The 16,966-nt window shown below is 43.7% G+C and overlaps 2 long non-coding RNA genes across 2 annotated transcripts in view; one reads left to right on the plus strand and one right to left on the minus strand.

Moving 5' to 3' along the window:
- Positions 1-14,622, plus strand: part of LOC310882693 — a 46,744-nt gene extending 32,122 nt beyond the window's left edge. The window contains exon 4 of the long non-coding RNA XR_014573082.1: positions 623-14,622. This is a non-coding gene — a long non-coding RNA (uncharacterized lncRNA). The remainder of the gene's footprint in view (positions 1-622) is intronic.
- LOC310882694 overlaps positions 1-14,751 on the minus strand; it is a 56,630-nt gene extending 41,879 nt beyond the window's left edge. Inside the window, exon 1 of the long non-coding RNA XR_014573083.1 lies at positions 14,616-14,751. This is a non-coding gene — a long non-coding RNA (uncharacterized lncRNA). The remainder of the gene's footprint in view (positions 1-14,615) is intronic.
- Between the last annotated feature and the right edge of the window lie 2,215 nt (positions 14,752-16,966).

The raw sequence follows: 16,966 nt of genomic DNA on the forward strand, positions 1-16,966 counted from the left end.
TGGGCTGTAGGAGCTAAATGAGTTATGGGGAAAGTAAAGGTGATGGCAGAAGTGGGCTGGCAGAGTTCAGGGCTGGTGGTGTTTGGGCACTGTTTGGGGCAGGTGGAGAAGAGCTGCCTACAGCAGAATCAGCCCCTCCAGCTGCATGATGTTGCTGCTCAGTAACTTCACCCTGGAAACTTTTGCCAGGTTAACAACTCCAAAACTGCATTTCCTTCTCTCCACAGTTGGATCGTTTCTTATTATGGCCAACAATGAAAAGTTTTACTTTAATACATTGCCTAATTTACAGTGGGTTCTGTCCATCATACACAGAAATGCTCATTTTTGGAGTCAAATATAACTGTGCCTGTGCTCATACACTTTCTCTATGCAATCCTTGGCCTCTGCATTTAAGAAATGCAACCCTAGGAGGTGTTTATAGAAGGCTAAATATAGGTTTATCTGTTCTAGTCTTTCCATGAAAGATCTTTTTCCTTCAACACATGGAGATTAAATACACGGAGCAATATTAGTTAACACTTAAGTTATGTCACGCTCCTAAAAACGCCAGGAAATTCCGTTTTGAAGTTGACGTTCCAGCCCTAACTCCTGTTGACTTTATATTTCTTTTCTCTCACAGGCATGAACCGAGGATGGAGTGTGGCTGGAAGCAGAGTGACGCCGCTTCGGGCAGGCACCTCCCGTTAATCTCGTTAGGCGCATGCTGCGGGTTCACTCGGGCCCTCACGGAAAGCAAGAGCAGAAATCCCACTGTTCTCAGCAGCCCAGAACATATCAAAAGCTATATCTGCCATTCTGGTGCATTAAATCCTAGTTAAATGAAGGAAAATGAACCAAACTTCAGGGAATTTACGTCAGAGCAGCTGTTTGCGTGCATCTTCTGCTGGTCTTAACTCTCACACTTTGGGTTTTCCTGTTAGCGTTCGCAATAACGTCATTGCATCATAGTCCTAGTGTTTAATATTCCCTCTTTCAAAATATGAAGTTGCAGCTGACTCCCTGTATCCTTCTGGGATAAATGCAGAAAAAGCTTTACTTAACAGCTGCTATATATTATTATTATTACCTATTACATCATATCTTATTACGGCTCTATTACAAGTTTCCTCTAAAATCTAATCACATTCTGAAATTGTTTACAGCGAAACTAGAAATGGGCCCGAGACATAAAGTTCACATCCCAGCATGGGTCTGAACTTTCTTGAAGTTCAGCTTTATTCGGAGGCAGCGTTTAACTCTCTTGCTCCTGGCAGACGGGAGCGAGGGCCAAGTCTGGCTGCGCGCGGCGGTACCGCAGCTGGGAGCACGAGCTGGGGCACCTGAGATGCGCCTGCACAGAGCAAATCTGAAATGGTGGCAGCTGAGACAAGGCTGCACCTTGTGGTCTGTCCATGTCCATGCTCTGAGACCCAGAGGCAGAGGGATAAGGAATAAAATTCTGGCCCATATACATTCTGCACTTGGGTCTGCCCAATGAAAGGGGTTTGAGAGACTTCACTAACCTCCAGGGACCCAGCCCAGCCCTCGGAAGCTTCACCAGGATGCCTGAACTTCTCTTTCCTTCGTCTCCTACCATCCAGCCCTCACAGACTGGGAAACAGCCCCTCGGCAAGACAGCAGCGGTGCCGCAAGGAAGTGCCCGTGTGGCTGCTCTTACGGGAGCAGCTGCTGCTGCGGTGGGTAAACCTTCACAGGCTCACTCCCTGAGCAGAACTGCATGCTCGTAAAGGTGGAATAAAAACAATCAAGGTCACCATCCTCCTCCACACACTAACGTTTCTATAGGTCTTTGCTTTACAGCTATGATATTAAGTAGTTTGGCTAACTTTTTAGAAATGTTACTATTTTCTCGACAAAATGTCAAGTAAGTTTTCAGGGGGGAATACTTCATAACTGAAGTATGTTTTCCTAAGGGCAATAAACCACTAAGAAATGTACTTTTTTCCCACCCAGCCTTTGAGCCAAAACTTTCACATGTTTTTCAAAGAAATAAAATTATAGGTGTTTTTCTGTAGTAGGGTGAAGTACCACCTGGGTGGCAGTGGTAGAAAGCTGGGCAAACTTTATAAATCTAGAAGGGGGAGATTGTTTTGGCATGACTTAGGGTTACAGCCTGGGTTTCCTATGCATAATTTTAAAAGGAATTGCTCAAAGCATCAGGAAACTCTTGCTGGTACACTATACCCAGTGTACGACTCTTGCCTCTTTAAACTCACAGAAGATTGCCATGGCTGAAAAGAGGATTTTTTTTTCAGTGCAATGCACAGTAGAGTCAAGAGGCAGGCTTTTAATTATTTCTGTATCTGACAAACCCATGGCCCTTTCACATGCTCATTTAAGTGACCAGAAAAATGTAAAGTGAATTGGAAATAATGAGTTGGTCAGCACGGTTGAATTTGGTTTCCGTGCTGAGGTTAAGGTGGGTTCCCAGAGACTGCTGGCCACGAGGAGGGCAGCCCTGGGCTGGTGTCTGGGACACCTCCAGTGCACTCTTGGCTCTGCAAAACCAATGGGAGGTTTGCTGGCTTTTTGGAATTACTGGTGAAAAGCTGAGCAGCTGGAAATGCACTTTGGTTTTGGTCATTTTAATCTTTGGCGTCACAGTGCTCGGAATATCTGTAAATACTTTCTCTTATTGAAATAAGAGAGAAAATGAATCAACTGAACATCCGTTCATCCACAAACACTTTACACTGGAGTGGGAATGTGAGGAAAAGTGAAGGACGAAGACACTTTTGCTAACGCGCCTAAAAGCAGTGCAAGACCACCGTGAGTTAAGGAGCACATAGCTGGGCTGCCTAGCACCCTGCCGGAGCAACCAGGTGTTTTTTTTAAATATTAAAAAATAGGCAGCATAAAATCTCCCTCCTGGAAATCAGTCAGAGGAAAAACTAAAGAAAAGCTACAGAGGAAATCTCATTCTCTGGCCCTCTTTGCATGCTGGCTTCCTATGTGCTGGGCTGGGGAAACTCTGAATCCTGTGGAAGAAATCCGTGGAGAGGAAGCAACAGCAATCACAAATTATAAAAGATGGGGCTGGTTTTAATCAGGGCTGACTCTTCACAAATAACAAACGGGAAGGAGAGGTTAAAGCGGGGCATAAGGCTAAGCCAATAAAGCCTTTTTTGAGACAAAATAAGAAGGGTTTATTTCAATATGCCACAGCGAAAAGAAAGTCAAAGGAACTAACGTGTCTAGGGTGTAAAAACACTGTCTGACTCCAGGCATATGAGCCTGTGCTGTTGCACAGCTCGTGGCAAGAAGCAGGCTCCTAATTTAAGAGCTCTGAGTAACCTCGTCGGAAGGTTACACAGTCAGGCCAGATCTTAATTGAATTAGACATCCAAATTTAGAGAGAGGGAATGTCCACACTGCCTCCATCTCCTTCCCACTCCTTAACACGCACTTTCAACATTTGCATGGGAGCATTCTAGCATTTTTCCAAACTTTTTTGGGGGAAATTACCATTTTTTTGGAAAGTCAAATTAGTGAGAAAGGTGTGATTTAAGTGCCATATAGATCCAGTGCACAGTTTTTAACAATCTTTCTGCAGACAGCATCTAAAGGAGCCCTTAAATTGCCATGCTTGTTTTGCTGAAACCCTGATGTATTCAGAGACTGGATAACCAGGCTGGAAACGAGGGAGTTCTGGGGACAGAGGGCAAAGTTTCAGGAGGAGATCTCAATCTGATGCGCATGTGGGGCATGGGCACTAAATTGCTTAGTGTTGCAGCACCAAGGCCAATAAATGATTCCAGCAAGCTGTGTAAATGCATTGGGTACCAGCAGCTGTTAGAGCCAAGGAAAAAAAGGCAGCCTTCTGGATTTCTGTGACAGATATTGGCAACACCTAGAGTAGGATCTTCCAAGACCACAGCAGAATTTTCAGTGCTTACTGGATTTTTTCAGTATAAAGCTGAGGTTTGTGTGGTTGCTCCTTAGTGTCTTTCAAGTAACTAGGCTGCTGCTGTGCAAACATTTGGGGTATGCAGTGGCCTGCGTGGATGCTGTCTTGATTTATAGTAAACCCCGGGAAGAACTCCTATAGCACCTGAAAGCAATCTTTCAGCAACTCAAGGAAGCAGAGTTGATTTTTAATTCCCCTGCGTTCAGTAAGAAAGCAGGAAACCATACATACACACACACACACATATATATAGGAGATACAGGAGGGCAAGGGAGTTATGAAACCAGAGATAGGTAAAATGCAAAGCTATTAAAATGCACCTATTGCTGGCTACTAAATGGCAGGTGAGATCTTTTCTGGGTGTTGCAGTATATTATTGGAAATTTATTCCACGTTTTGCAACACTGGCTGCTCCATTAACTGATCTCACTAGGAAAAAATCATCTCATAAAATAAATATGACCCCATGGCGTGTGCTAGCTTTTCAAGGACTGAAATCAGTGCCTAGAGATCAAATGGTTTTCATGAGTCTGGAATTTTAAGGTCCACAGAGGGTGAATCTCAATGTCAATAATCTTAAATCAGGGTCAAAATTAGCATAAAATTTTAAAAGGACGTTAAAAAATCCACATTTGCTTGATAAATTATCTGAAAGGAGTGAAATTCCCTAGATATTAAGAGATTTTAATAAAAGAGATCACAGCATTTCCCTGGAAGGAATTATATGCCACAGTAAAGCATAGGTGGTTAAACAACAGGAAACTCATGAAGCCGAGCAGAAACCTAGTGATTGCGCAAGTTTATTAGTGAGTTAGATTTGCATTGGATCAAATACACCAATGACCAACTCTATTTTTCCCAGAGTGACTCAGAATAAAAGGATCAGTTTCAAGTAATGCAGTTGCCCTTTGCTGAAGTTGATTTGGAACAGATCTTCCTAAGTATAAATCTTTTATTAAAACAGAAATCATTAAAAAATGATGAAATGTGAGCTAGAGCTCTTGCAGTGAGGCAGCGCTGCCTGTGGTTCCCAGGACACCAGAGATCACCCTGGTCTCCTGCTCTCGGTGGCTCTCCGGGTTGCCAGAGCCCAAAGGTTTGACTCGGTGCGCAACAAATGAGGGATACAAGCAATTATTCATGCAGAAAACTCACTGGTGTAAGACTGTTTCCTTTAGAGAAAATAAATTTTCAAAGCCTGAGCTTCATGATTCTTCACCCCTGAAGCAAATAATTTTCAGCAATACAGGGAGGGAAAACCAAGTTTGTCTGGAATATAATTTCCTTTCCTGGGAGTGAAGGATTGACTTGGCCAAAAGAAAAAGACTGAAGCTGTCCTGAAGGTAGGAGTCGAGTGTGCAAGTGACACAAGCCAGTGCCTCACCTGCTCTCCGGCAGTGGTGCACATGCTGTGGAGAGAGAAATCACAGATGTGCTGTGAACCGCCGTGCTGAAGGTGGGTTCCCAGAGCCCTTGAGCCTGTGATTCGGTACAGCTTGAACCAAGCCATGTCCTCCGTCTGAGAAACTGCGCTAAATTCATTCCTATGATTAATCTTTCTCTGCATCTAATGTCTTCAGTGTTTTCTGTTCATTCTTTCTTTCTTCCTTTCTTCCTTTCTTCCTTTCTTCCTTTCTTCCTTTCTTTCTTTCTTTCTTTCTTTCTTTCTTTCTTTCTTTCTTTCTTTCTTTCTTTCTTTCTTTCTTTCTTTCTTTTTCTTTCTCTTTCTTTCTTTCTTTCTTTCTTTCTTTCTTTCTTTCTTTCTTTCTTTCTTTCTTTCTTTTTCTCTCTCTGTCTCTCTTTCTTTCTCTCTCTCTTTCCTTTTCTTTCCCCACAGATTACAATTTAGCACAGCACTAAGGAATACATTCATCCAGCAACACCAGTAATTGCCACGGTGGCTCATGCAGCTCCGACCCTTTCAGCCCCTACCTGTGCTCCCACAGAGGGAAGCAATACTTCCTTGTATATACTTCCTAGTGCTACTCTCCACAGTGCTACAGTTGCTTGGCTTCACCCTGGATGGGAAATCTGCAGCATCTTTGCTGAGATCCAAGCATTAATTTAGGTCTCTGCTTTTCTGAGAGCTCAGGTCTCCATCTCCATCTCACAATGGAGCCCAGGTGCTCTACGTGGAGGGTCAGCTTGGGATTTGCAAGGAGGGAGTGCAAGGAAACCTAGTGCTGGGGAGCAGACCCCTGGTTTGCATTGTCCCTGTGCTCACCCAGCACCAAATCCTTTGGGTATTTGCACTTGAAGAATTGATCCAAAAGGCATGGAGACCCAGCCAATCTCTACTCCCTTGCACTGCTTCTTCCCTCTGTGAAACATGACATGTGGCCCTGTCATTTGGTTTTCCATCCAGAAAGCTTGACCCCAACAACTTCTATTTTCTTAGGCAGGCTGACATTTAATTAAAAGGAGACTATCAGCAGTAAAAGTAACCCTCTTAGATATGCTGAATCTGTTCCCAGCGTTGGCCTGTCCATGACTTCCCCATGCACGATTTCCTCCAGGATTCCGCCCTAAACCGAGACCCACTGTGATGCAACACCACTTTCAGCGCAGGAGATAGGGTAATGCTGGCTTGACAAGTGAAATTAGTTATTGCATTCCATTAATTTTGAGTCATGCGCCCAGCCCATGGAAGCTAGGAGAACATTGTGAAAAACAAACTCGCTACATTGTACTGTAATATTGTTCTTGGCCGGAGTCGGAGGCAGCCTGCTGGGGTCCTCCTCAGCAGCCGAGCTCCACAGCGGCTTCTCCGCTAGCATCAGTAGAGCAGCTGCTGCCTTTGGAGAGAGAAAGAGCAGTTTGGTCTTCGTCTGGGATCATAACAAGGACAGCAAGGGCCTCCTCGGGACCTTTACATGCAAGTATAACTTGGGAGGGCGGTGATGTTGGCTCCTCAGGCTTTTGAGCGTTTAGCTCCAATTATATATTTACTTGCAATTGCTAAGTGAGTGTTTTCAGCATTTCCTGTGCAAAACTCAGCTCCCGGAGTGTGCCATGGGAACGGCTGTGGCAGAGGAGCAGTTTTGGTAGTGCTGAGAGCAAATGATCTCCATAAAGGCTCTGTGAAAACCACATGAAATCTTTCACGCCGCAGTGTTCATCTCAAAGCCCGTGGTAGCATCTTCCCAGTTGTAAGGCTTAGTGTGACTCAGAGCAAAACTCTGCCCATCCCAAACGTTGTACAAAAACTTTGAGCATGAGTCAGCCCCGTTCCCCCCGGGGAGCACAATTACTGTCAGCAGGCGTCTGCTGCGCCAGGCCCTGCTCAGCGACCACGTCCACGGGACTCTCCCATGGGAACCCGTGGTGGAGACACCTGGGCATGGCGCTGGCCTGGCACCGTGTAGGTAAGCCCGTGACTCACAGCGGTGGCTGTCTTGTAATGCTGACTTCATCAGACCACGGGGCACTGGTGTGAATCCGCCAGACTTGAGGAGAATGGGATAAAGCAGAGCTTCCCAGGCTCGTCCATAGGGCGACCTCATGTTACGACAGAAAGATGATTTTACTCCTCCTTCAGTAAAGATGGTGGCTAAGTCCTGAGGAGACAAAACTAATGGATAAGGTTTTACAGTATTACAACACGGAGCAGAGCCTGCACCCTCAGCTTGCAGGCCAAGACAACAGTCGCCATCCCAGTCCCTGTTGTTTCTCTTCAGTCTTTTCCTGGCAGAGTGAAACGGGCTGGGCCTCCACAAGAAGCTTCAGCTACTTTGGTGAACAGACCTTTTGTCCCAGCTGTACTGAATGCAGCGGTGCCCTGGGTCCTTCCCAAATGCGCAGCTTGGTCTCAGGCACACAGGCCTCACCCCCTGGAGAGCCAGGAGGCATGGCCGGCATCTTCCTCAAGGCCACCCAGGAGCCTCTGCATCGCCTCTTCACTACTGATGTCAAAAGAGCTCTTCCCAACCCCACCTCTTTTCCTTATCACCCATTTTCCGTCTCTCTCTGACAGATAATGAAGCATATGAGTGCTGTCTTGTCTCAGGTATCAGTCTGGGGCATCAGAAATCTTCCCTGCAGTGAATGGAGGCGCTTTGGTGCCGTTTGGGGGCAGCTGCTTGCACGCCACAGGCCGCTGGCACGCACGGCTTCTGGCTGTTCCCCCGATGAGCTGTCTGCTGTCAGGCTGCTTGTTTTGTGTGGGAAGAGAAATAAGGGGACCGGCAACGGAGATAAAGTTAACTGCGCCGGCAACATGGAAAGCCTTTCACTGAGCACAAGGACAAAGCGAGGGGGATGTATCAGCAGGAGCACGGTGGTCGTGGGAGACAGGAGAGAGATAAAGAGCCTCCCACTGCCTCCAGGCATCCTCCTTGCATGTGCCCCTGCTCTGACCTTGTGGAAGAAGCAGGGGGACGAGGAGAGCTCCGTCCCCCCTGGAGTCCTGTTAATGTCGGTTTCCGGTGGAGAATCCTTCCGTTTGCATTACTGTTTTCAGGGGAGAAGATCTGTTCTCAGCATAGTCCCAGATTTCTGAGAACTGAAACATTATTAGCCTTGTTTCCTCATCATTTTTTGAATGTAAAAATTCTCACCTATGGAAACCACTGGTCATTTCTGAGTGCCACTTGTCCTTGGAGGAAGAAGAAACAGAAAGAAAAGTTCCAGAAAGACGGGTCCCTTATTGGTAAGCACAGGAGCTTTTTGCTTTCAATGTGCTGAAATGGCTCTGAGCCTCTGGCTGGCATAAGACACCACGCTTAGATGATGGTCTGCACCCTGGTCCTCGGGAGATGCTGCAGCACCACTGCAAGGGCAAGTCAGTGCACACACCTCTTGGGTGCTCTTCGTGGGCCCGCGAGCTCCATCTTCTGAAGAAAAGCCTTCCATTGCACCAGGACGAGTGGTGCTGAGCGTCTCAAAATTTCACATCTGGATGGATGAAGTTGCACTGTCACCCATTCTGCAACCAAGAATGTGAAGCTGGAAACGACAAACCCAAACCACAGTGAAGACCAAAGCCTGACTCTTCCCTCCCCTGTTCTAACCACGGAACCGGCACCAACAGCCTGGGAGCACAGCCCTGGTAGGAAACTCAAAGTTATAATGAGCTCAGTGACAGTAGGGAGCAACCTAGTCCACCTGTTGTGAAAATACAGGTAATAAATATTAATGCATTGAGGCTCTGAGAACAGCAAGGGAAAACAAATCAGAAGCCTTTTGCAGAATTGCAGATATTACAGTGAAATTTCATTTAAAATAGTCAATAAAGGTTGTTCTGTTTTTACTGTTTCATTTCAGTCACATCAAAATGTTTCAGCTTGGGAAGAAAAAAGCAGCTTTGTTTTAACAGTCTCAGTTGGATTTGTTCTGATTTATGTTACTTGCAATGTTAAAAAAGATTTTTGGTTTGTTTGTTTTTTTTTTAGTAAGAACTGCAGTTTCCAAAATTCTGAGAAAAAATGTCATTTTCTGACCCAGGACTTTGCGAGCTCATGCGTTGTCCAGGGTGGAGCCGGGACCACATTTAGGCCAGCAATTACAGAGCCACGGCCACCCCGCCCGGGGCTGGAGCTGGGTTTTGCAGAAGGGGCTGATGGATTTGGTAGCCATTTCCCCGCATGCTGTGCAAATTGCTGCAGAGAAGAAACCCTGAGAACAACCGTGATGGAGTGACTGCCTGTTCTCTGAGGGCCCCACATAAATCTCCACAGCCTCTCTAACCACTGACCCAGACCGTGCCAGGCTCTCATTAAGGCCCTGGAAGCCTTCTTGGGGCGTACAGTGGGATGTCCCTTAATGCTTCCTGCAGCGAAACCCCAGCCTCTGTCTTGCCAACATCCTACACCAACCGCACGCTGAAGTCAGGAGGAATTTAGCATGCAGGGGTCTTGTAAGGTCAAGGCTAACGTGGATTTTAATCCACCCTGGTTGCAGTTTTTGGAACAGATGAGTCCTGCAGCCACGTAAAGGCACTAGCTCCCTACGTGGACTATTGAACACAGACATATGAGGCAGCACTTCACCTCAAGAGGTTCACAGAGGAGCCCAGAGTGGTATGCTGCGGACTTTCATGTTATATAATCCCATTACACTGTTGTGCAGTTGTAACTGATGGCAAGAAAGCTTGGTGTGCTGGGAGGACAGCAGTTTTGCAACCACCCATGAGAAAAAAATTTTAGAATGACACAGATTTTACCAAAAGATTTGTTCTTGATAAGTCTTGCAGAGAAAAACAAATGATTATAAGAGCTTTGAAATGGACGGTACATGTTAATTTTATCTTAACTATCTTAATTTTAAAAAGAAAGATGATTTTAAACTACATTTTATAACTTATCAGTTCAACAGCATCATTGGTGCAAAATGCCAAGTTCTGTTCATTAGCTGGTAGTTTCCTAGGATCACTCATCCAAGGCCTGGACTTTTGGTGAAAATCCTTGACTGTAACAGACTGTCTCTTAGACTTCTTCCTCATGTACATCAGGCTTGAAAACACAGCTAATAAAGGCCAGATGTCTGCAGGCTCCTTCTCACACCCATAATATTGATGGGAACATTCTGGAGGGAGTGGATTCTGCATGAGTCTCTGTCTTGTGCATGACATGATGATAACCACATTTCATCCTTTGCGCTGTTTGGTACTAACTCAATTCAAATGTTTCCTGGATTTCTAGCAAATGAATGAAGTGCAGCTCAAAAGAAAATACATCCAGCCTTCGTTATAAAAGGCTGTACTCATCACAAGGCATTTAAGTGTCTCATTTCTGATAGGAAATCCTTTTATTACTGAATTGTTTAGAAAGATTTTGAATAAGTCATTATAAAATCACATTCATATCTACCAGAACATACAGAAACTAGTCAAAGTCCAGAAACTGCCCTCGCTCAACTCCATGTGATTTTTTTATTTTTTTTTTCAGTGGGATCAGGGTTTAGCATTAAATGGCACAACTACTAGGCAGAATGTTTTGATCTGGAATAAAGCATGAAGTGTGATGAAGTGTGCTCTCCAAAGCCACAAAGGCCTTGCAGTTAGATTCTGTCTGACTAGGCTAATTAAGAAGACTAATTAATGCCAAAAAATAATTCTCTGGAATGCTGCAGATATCACAGATACCAAACTATTGCACAGGATATTGCACAGGATTAGATGCTGTCTCTGTTGGTAAATTCCTCATGATTAGTAATCTCATCTTTTATATTTAGGTTTTAATAAGGAACTGTCTTCATTTTCAAGCCAGCTCTGTTTAAAGCTGCAAGAAAAAAGTAATTAAATCTGACAGAACTCACTTTCATGCCATATACTGCAGGCTATCTCATGACATGGAGACCTGGTCATATTTTTGTTATAGGGAGGTGATTTATTTTTGCAAGTATCTCCACTGGAATCAGAGTTTTCCCGAATTCTGCATTTCTTTGGTTAAATGAGACCACTGCCTCTCTCTAGCTTTGTGCTCTGCAGCACTGCTGGCTGCACACACACCCTGTGTATGTTGACATGTAATGGTTTGAACATTTGACATTTATATGTAGCTGGCATTTGTTTTGTTGCCTTGCAACCATCTGGTTCCAGAAGAAACTCATAAACTGATCTTGAATCATGCAACCACCAGACAGCAAACAGATAGAGCCGTAGGACTCTGACAGCACATTTATCACACTTCTGTCATAGCGGACACAAACACTGCACTGCACTGTCTTCTCCTATCTCTGTCATGCAGACCTGTGAGGGCTGCATTTGAAAAAGAGGATTTGATTCTTCACAGCACGGGGAGCTTACAGCTTGCACTGACTTTGGCACATCCCTTTAAGGCTTGCTGTTAGCCCAAGAAAGCTCTGGAAGAAGCAGTAAGTGCAGCGTAAGATAGTTAAAAGTTACATTTCTAGCTCATGTTGATTCTGTTGGTGTTGGCACACCTAAGCAAAGCGGACTGGCAGCGACATGCTGTTACCCCCTGTCTCCATCGACAGGAGCAGAGGAGAAGCAAAGCAGCCTGCTCAGAGGTTTCTACAGGACAGATAACACTCTGGCCAGAATATTCTTGCCACAAAAGCTGTACTGTTTATTGGTAGGTGGTTTGCTCAGTGGATTAACTGATACAAGAACGAAAAGTTTCTAGGAACAAAGCATGTTCTTGCAAATAGAGCAGGGCTAGTGCAGTTGCAATTTTTTTTTTTTTTCCTGTGGTTTATATAATAAGACAGTGGCTCCCCTGCCATTCCACTTGCTTGTCCTCTCCTTTTTATTTCCATTTCCTAACTCCCTGGTCTTGTGTCCAAGAAGCAAAGAGATCACCTTTCTCAATAACAAGAACTGAAAAATGCAGGAAGACCAGTTTGTTAAATCCGAAGAACTTTTACTCATGCATTATGTAATACCATTTTTAACAAGAATCTTGCCCTGTAATTAGATCCCCATAATTCATCATATAACTGGTACCTCCTCTTTTCAAATTTAACATTGCTTTTTCTATAATTGGATAATATTAGAGTACTACAGCAGTTTGGGTTAAGATTTCATCATTGGAATCCATTTTTATTTTCAGCTTCCATAAATGTGTACACAAACATGCATTACACACTAATGCAAAAGAATGACTTTTACATTATAAAATTCAGCAAATAATAGTAGCTGTCACTGGAGGGCACCTACCTGAAATTCTGGCCTGGCTAAATATGTCAAAGAGGAAAAGTAAGTGCTTGAGATAATTGGAAACAATGCCTTTGGAATTACTAACTCTTTTTGGCATCCCTTCTGTTTTCTTATTCTTCAGTAATGTCAGAAGACAGAGAGCATTTTGTTGCTTCAGCCTTCAAGTATTACCGCTATTAAGGACAGTTCAAAGTTCCTGTTAAATATTCTCATCATGTCGTGTGTGTGTGTGTGTGTTTGAGTAGGTGTGTGTGAGGGCAGGATGGAGGAACCAGAGGGAGAGCTGAGTGCTCAGGCTGGGTAACCAGGTACGGAGCTGCCCAAGCTCAGCCAGTTCAGCACTGACATCAGCAGTTACTTTGCTATTCTTTGGTATTCTTATGATAAAGAATTATAGGAGAAAAGGGTCTCTGCTATGCTAAGGATTTCACGGACTTAGAACGAGAAGCCATTCCTGTGCCAAGGATCCTTATATGTACATAGACAAGACGGTAAAGGAGAGGATGGATGCACAGGCAGTTACGGATGCAAACCAGGAACAGAGCTTTGTTATCAAGATAGGCCTGAACCTGACAGAGGCAGCAATTTTCAGTGCCCTTTAAAGGTATTGGGTCTTTGGGGAGTGCTTAAAATCTTCTTTAAAATTGCATCTCTGTAAGGGGTAGATAAAAAGAGAGGCATTGCAAAGACTCAGGGAGCTATTCATCCAAGCCATTTGTACTGTTTGCAGCAGCTGAAAGGCTGTTTCAGCTAAAGGACATTCGCAAATAGAGTTCTTTGAATTTTAACTTTAAAATATTGATTGATTATTTAAATTCTTCTGGTGTGGAAAACAACAGCAACAACAACTGGAAATCCTTCTCAATCCTTCTCTATTCTGTACACATAAATTGGAACAGAATGCTTATTAAGAAGCCAGTGGATGATTTCAATAACCAGGGTCATTTGGTAGACTAAGCTACCTTCAGGGAAAAACATGTTTATTGCATGAAGATTAAAAGTCCCACGTTAGTGTCTGGGATATTCTCCAGCCCACCACTGAGACATGCAGTGGGCACTACTCATTTTTCCATATAGCATGAAATGCTATATTCTGTCTATATATTCAGAGAAGTAGAGGAGTTCTGGCTCAGCTGAGACTATGCTTCACTTGGCTTTGTGAAAGAAAAGCCCTAAGAAACAGAGACGGCCAGTAACTTAGGACACGTTACTGAGTATCTGCTTCTGTGTGATGGTGGCTGCTTGGTGCCTATATCGGAGCTACACTGAAACAGCAGGAGATTCAAGCCTGGATTTTCCCAACATCACGGCAAAGCCTGGGTTCCTCTTGCCCTATAGCCAGCTGCTGGAGTGCCTACACTTCCCTCTTTTCTACTTCTTATATTTTTCTCTTCCTTAGGTGATATTGAACAACTTATTTAAACATTCTGTTATTTACTAGTTCCATGTAAAAGCACATACAGCAGAGCTTCCCTCACTGGGGGCTTATCGGCCTTGGTTCTTACCCTGCTCATGCTACATCGAGAATATCCTCAACACCAGTTTATGGTGTTTTTTTCCTGGACTCTCAATTTACTGCAAACCACAGGTGAAAAAACTCTCAACAAAGAAATGCAATGAAATTGCTCTCCACAGAGAAATTCCTCCTCTTTAAAAAAACAAACTCCAGGGAAGAAGCTGTGAGAGGCAAAGCTCTGGAAACCATTCATATGGCTGGGCTCTGCAGGCCGCAGCTGTTCTAAGGCCTGCATGTTGAAAACATATTTGAGCAGCGTGACAGATAAGAGCAAAGAGGATACAGGAGAGCTGTCCTGGCCTATTTTCTTCCAGTTGCTGGCACTCTGTCACTACCTTGCAGGGCCCCCACTCCTGCCTCAATGGGCAGGTTCTGGAGGCTTTGTGCTGAGGCCTGCTCTTGTCATGGCCAATACGTCTCAAAGCCTGGGCTAAGCCCTGGAAGCACGCAGGCTTTACGATATAAAGCGTTACAACCAGGGGCTCAGCAGGGAGCTGTCTCCTGAGGGACAAACAGCAGGAGCAGCACTCCAACCAGGCTGCAGGCTGCAACAACGTCTCGCAATGGCCTACCGTGCGTTGGTGTCCCGGGCGAGGAAGAAGAAGGTGGTGACTGCAAGCTTCCTGAGCGCTGCCGTGGCACAGGACTCTGGCAGGGATGATACTGCCTGGTAACTTTGGTCTTTGATGGATTTCAGCGATCTGCCGGCAAATCCTTAATGTGTTTTCCAGCTGATGTTGGCACGAGGCCTCTCGGCGGGCAGTGCAGCGCAGCCCACATCTAGAAGCACAAACGGTGTGAGAGGATTTCTTGCTGTTTGTCACGGCAACATGGCAGTCGCGCTGAGGCCCTTTTCCAAACAAGATGGAGCTATTAAAAAAGCATTTCCAGGCAATTTAAATCTGGAGTTGAAAACCTCTCCCCCTTGACTTTCCTCCTGCAAACACCTCTCTGTGGGTATGTGAGCAGCAAACCACAACCGGAGGGGAATATTGGTCATGAGGAGAGAAAAAAGAAATGGCCACATAACTTTGGTATCGGAAGTATTTTGTCTTATCACTGTTTTACTCCCCAACTGATTTCTTCTATACTTTTCCCCTCATGTATTTTTACTTATTTTCTTTTTTCTTTTTTTTTTTTTTTTTTCAAGTTTTAAACCAAAGGTAAAAAGATCGATCTGTTCGGTCTCCAGAAACCCAATAACTTATCTATCAATGCAAACAAAGGAGAAGAAAGTTCCAGATTTTTTCAAGATCTTTGCAAAAGGAAAGACTACAGCAATTTTTAGAAGTATTTTTTAAATCCTTTTCATTCAAACCAGCCAACACAAAAGTCATTCTTAGGTAATATTTAAGGAGATATTTCACTCAAGTTCTGAACACTCTTGGAATGTTTTCAAAGGAGAAAATGAAGGAAAGTCCACCATTAACAGGCAGTTAGAGAAATTTTCAGATTACTTTCAGTTTCTTACTTATCTTGGCACTCCATTAAAATAATTACATTTGCTGCAGTAACAGAGAGATTGATTAGACAGAAAACCTTATTGTTAACATGTTTAACATTATATTTACCCCAATTAGCAGCTTTTGATTCAGTGAGACAGTGTGTTGAGTGCATAACCTTAACAATAAAAAATAGAAAGTAATTTCTATAAGGAGGCTTCAATTTTAGTAGAGGTAGTATAATCATTATAAAGGGGAACTCTGGTTGAATCTAATTTTTCTTGGGATTAGAAGGCTTTTAATTGTTACTTGGAATCAAGCTTTCTAGCCTAGCATGAAGGAACACATTAAAGCAGGGATTTTAAAAGAGCCCAAGGAGTACATATATCATTAAAATTCAGTGACACCAGCAGCTTAGCTCCTTGCTTCCTTTGAACATCTCGAGCTTTCTTATTAATAAAAAAATCTGGGAATTTTAGAAAAAAATATTAATTTTGTCACCTTCTGTTTTTTAAATGTGTATATTGATCCAATGCAAACCTATCCTCCTCTCTCACAAACTCTTCCCGCACATTTAACTTGCCTATGAGCAATTCTCTTTAGTCCTAGGAAACGTTTATTGAAATCCAATGTTTCCTCAAAGTAAGAACCTTTCAGAACCATAGTGGGTGGATTCTCTAATCATTTCCAGAGACAGAGAGAAATGAGCATCAGCATCAGTCAAGGACTGCGTGATGGGATGAACTCTAAAAATGAGAACCTGAACTCTAGAAACGTAACCGCCAGCCGTCATTTCTCTCCTATCTGGTAGATGGACACACTACGCTGGTCACCCTCGTACTCAGGCGGACTCTCCCAAATGCAAACCAATACACTTGTCCCTCAGACAGTGCTACTGCTGCTCTGAAACCTGTCCCTATGACTGAGCTTTGCTAACCCCAATGGAATATACTTAGACAAATCTGCTGCACTAAAAGTGGCATTTATCTTTAATTCTTTCTCCCCCAAAGTTTCCACTGAATTCCCATTACAGACAGAATATTGGCAACTGTTCAGACTAAACACCAGAGTGAATTCGCTTGGCTCCAAAGAAGATATTTCTGTGTCGAAAGCTAAACTATGTTGCTGTTTTTCCACCTGTTAATGTGTAGATTATATAATAAAGACATTTTTCTTTTTTCTTTCTTTTTTTTTTCCTTCTTATGATTGTACTTGATGTGGAAGACATTGTGATCTTTTTTGCTTCACAGAATAATGCCAATTCTTTTGTCAAGAAGATCAAAAAATAATATTTGAAACCATAGGCATTTTTCTTGATGCTTACAGAGCTGTTTTTAGTGGTAAATCCTACAGAAATTTTACTCCAAAGCCATTTTTAAGGTTTTCAGCTTTGGCAATACAAGAATTCAGTCCTAAAATCTGGATAGTTGTGGGTAATGCTGCTGGAAATCCAGATGTGTGCATCCCAATTTGTGTGTGTT

The sequence above is a fragment of the Anser anser genome, assembly GCF_964211835.1.
Source record: "Anser anser genome assembly, chromosome: 16".
NCBI classification, from domain to species: domain Eukaryota; kingdom Metazoa; phylum Chordata; class Aves; order Anseriformes; family Anatidae; genus Anser; species Anser anser.